Below are 3,507 nucleotides of genomic sequence, written 5' to 3' on the forward strand. Positions count from 1 at the left end.
ACATTGTTACTTACTTATTTCCTTGTCATCTTTTTGGTACTCTAGCGAGCGTATATGCATACGTGTTCTCGGACTCGTAAAAGAACACTGGATAAAGCTAAAGAAGAAGTTGTAGTAGCTAAGGAAGTTTTCGAAGAAGTTCTTGTCGAGGAGAAAGTTGAAGAAGAAGCTCTTATTGCAATGGGAGAACCAGAAGCGAATACGAAGGCTTTGATGGATTACTCTCAACCGAAGATTAATGATATTCAATCTAGCATTGTCCGACTAGCCATCTCGGCTAAAACTTTTGAGATCTAGTCAAGCATGATTCAGATGATACAAAACTCAGTTCAGTTTGGGGGTTCTCCGATAGAAGACCCCAACATGCACATCAGAGATTTCATCGAGATCTGCGACACTTTCAAGTTCAATGGAGTTTCTGAAGATGCTATTAAGTTGAGGTTTTTTTCCATTCTCTCTGCGGGATAAAGCTAAGTGCTGGTTACATTCTCTACCACCAGGGTCTATCACCAAATGAGAGGATCTTGCTCAAAAGTTCCTAACTAAATTCTTTCCTATGGCGAAGACTGCTGCAATCAGAAACGCACTTACTCAATTTGCTCAGCAATCTGGCGAATCTTTATGTGAGGCTTGGGATCGCTACGAGGAGATGCTTATAAAGTGTCCTCACCATGGGATGCCTGACTGAATGACCATTAACTGCTTTTATAATGGATTGGGTGCTACTTATAGACTTATGCTTGATGGAGCATCAGGAGGAGCCTTATGGGCTAAAAGCTATGATGAAGCTTATAAATTGATTGAGCTGATGGCTGCCAATGAATACCAGAACCCAACTCAGAGACTACCTCAGGGCAAGGTAGCAGGAAATCTGAAAGTGGATGCAGCTACTGCTATAGCTGCTCAGGTTAAGGCTTTGACGATGAAGGTGGATTCTTTGGCTAATTAAAGAGTTACTCAGATCACTAGTGTTTGTGAGCTTTTTGATGGTGTGCACGAGACTGATCAGTGTGCTATTTCTAGTGAATCAGCTCAGTTCGTGAGCAACTTTCAGAGGTCGCAGCAGCCTGTCCCAGCCACCTATCATCCCAACAACCGCAATCATCCTAACTTCAGCTGGAGCAATATTCAGAATGCGGTTCAGCAGCCTTATCAGCAGTATGCAATAAAGCAATACAACCCTCCTGGTTTTCAGCAACCGCAATATGCACCAAGACAACAACTCCAGCTGCAACAATCTAATAAAAAATCTGAATTGGAGGAGTTGAGGCTCATGTGCAAGAGCCAGGCGGTGTCTATCAAGACCTTGGAGAATCAAATTGGACAGATTGCCAATGCCTTGCTAAATTGTCAACCTGGCTCACTATCTAGTGACACAGAAGTGCCAGGAAAGCGGGAAGCTAAGGAGCAGGTGAAGGTAAGTACATTGAGGTCTGGGAAGGCTGCAAATCCCGAAAAATCTCAAGTTTCGGAAGATGAAGCTGTGGCTGAGGAAGAAGTACGGAAGGAAGTAGAAGTGGAACCAAGAAATTCCCAACTGAAAACGAGGAGTGCTTAAAAGTGGAGTTGGTCGATTCTGTGGTTACTTCAGAACTTGATCAAATGCTAAGGTCTAAAGCCTTAGAGAAGGCCTTGTTGGGGAATTCAGATAGTGAAGATGATGAAGATGATGAACAGTTGCAGTATTTGAATGCTTCTCCATGGAAGCGAAGGTTGGATATGCCTTTTGAATCTCTTGGAATGGAGGAGTTGAACAAATCTCCAAAGCGCCTCAAGCCATCTATTGAGGAGGCTCCTACACTTGAGCTGAAACCATTTCCTGAACAGTTAAGGTATGCTTTTTTAGGTGATGCATCTACTTTGCCTGTTATTATTGCATCTGACCTTTCAGGTAGTGATGAGGAAAAGCTCTTAAGAATACTGAGAGAGTTCAAATCGACAATTGGATGGACTATAGCAGATATTAAGGGAATCAACCCCTCTTATTGTATGCATAAAATTCTGCTAGAGGAAGGAAGCAAGCCTACTGTTGAGCAATAGAGAAGACTTAATCCAATCATGAAAGAAGTTGTAAAGAAATAAATCCTCAAATAGCTAGATGCAGGGATCATCTATCCCATTTCTGACAGTTCTTGGGTGAGTCTAGTGCAGTGTGTGTCGAAGAAAGGAGGCATTACAGTTATCGCTAATGAGAAGAATGAGCTCATTCCTACTGAAATAGTCATGGGGTGGAGAGTTTGCATGGAAAACAGGAAGCTGAACAAGGCCATGAGGAAGGATCACTTCCCTCTTCCGTTTATTGATCAGATGCTTGATAGATTGGCTGGGCATGAGTACTACTGTCTTCTAGATGGCTATTCGGGTTATAATCAGATTTGCATTGCTCCGGAAGATCAGGAAAAGACTACCTTCACTTGTCCGTTTGGTACTTTTTCCTTCAGAAGAGTTTCTTTTGGGTTGTGTGGAGCACCTGCCACATTTCATAGATGCATGATGGCTATCTTCTCTGATATGATTGGTCAGAATGTGGAGGTGTTCATGGACGATTTCTCTGTGTTTGGTGATTCTTTTGACGAATGCTTGCAAAATCTTAGCGCCGTTCTTAAAAGGTGTATTGAGACAAATCTGGTTCTCAACTGGGAAAAATGTTATTTTATGGTACGACAGGGCAGTTAAAGTAGATCTTGGGCAGAGAAAGAACAACATATTTCATGTGGTCTACTATTCTATAAGACCCTCAATGGTGCTCAACTGAACTATACTACTACTGAAAAAGAACTATTGGCTATTTTCTATGGTTTTGAGAAGTTTCGATCTTATTTGCTTGGGACGAAGGTGACAGTTTTCACTGATCACGCTGCGATTCGCTATCTCGTCTCGAAGAAGGACTCGAAGCCTAGACTTATTTGATGGGTTCTTTTACTTCAAGAATTTGATTTGGAGATCAAGGACATAAAGGGTACTGAGAATCAAGTCGCTGATCATCTCTCTCGTTTAGAAGATCCAAGTGTAACTTCACAGGATAAGACATTGATAAATGAGTCTTTTCCCGATGAGCAGTTGTTTGGGGTACAATAGGAAGAACCATAGTTCACAGACATTGTGAACTACCTTGTGAGTAATATCATGCCTCCAGACTTGTCTTTTTCTCAAAGGAAGAAGTTTCTTCATGAGGTGAAGTGGTACATGTGGGATGAGCCATTTTCGTTTAGGCAAGGAGCTGATAAAATCATCAGGAGATGTATTCCGTACAGTGAAATGGGGGGGATCTTGCGAGATTGCCATTCGAGTGCGTATGGAGGCCATTATGATGGAGAAAAGACAGCAGCTCGTATCCTTCAAGCGGGATTTTTCTGGCCTACATTGTTTAATGATGCGCATCAGTTTGTTTTGAAGTGTGATGGCTTCCAGCGTGTGGGTAATATGTCCAAGAGGGATGAGATGCCTCTTAATGTGCTTCTCGATGTTGAAGTCTTCGATGTTTGGGGAATTGACTTCATGGGGCCA

The 3,507-nt window shown here is 42.3% G+C and overlaps 1 non-coding gene across 1 annotated transcript; it reads right to left on the bottom strand.

Annotated features, from left to right (window-relative positions):
- Window positions 1–571: 571 nt before the first annotated feature.
- LOC141676288 (small nucleolar RNA R71) lies at window positions 572–678 on the bottom strand. The gene has a single exon (XR_012556886.1). It is a non-coding gene; the product is annotated as a small nucleolar RNA R71 (small nucleolar RNA).
- Window positions 679–3,507: the final 2,829 nt, after the last annotated feature.

This window comes from Apium graveolens, chromosome 7 (genome assembly GCF_009905375.1).
Source record: "Apium graveolens cultivar Ventura chromosome 7, ASM990537v1, whole genome shotgun sequence".
Classification (NCBI taxonomy): domain Eukaryota; kingdom Viridiplantae; phylum Streptophyta; class Magnoliopsida; order Apiales; family Apiaceae; genus Apium; species Apium graveolens.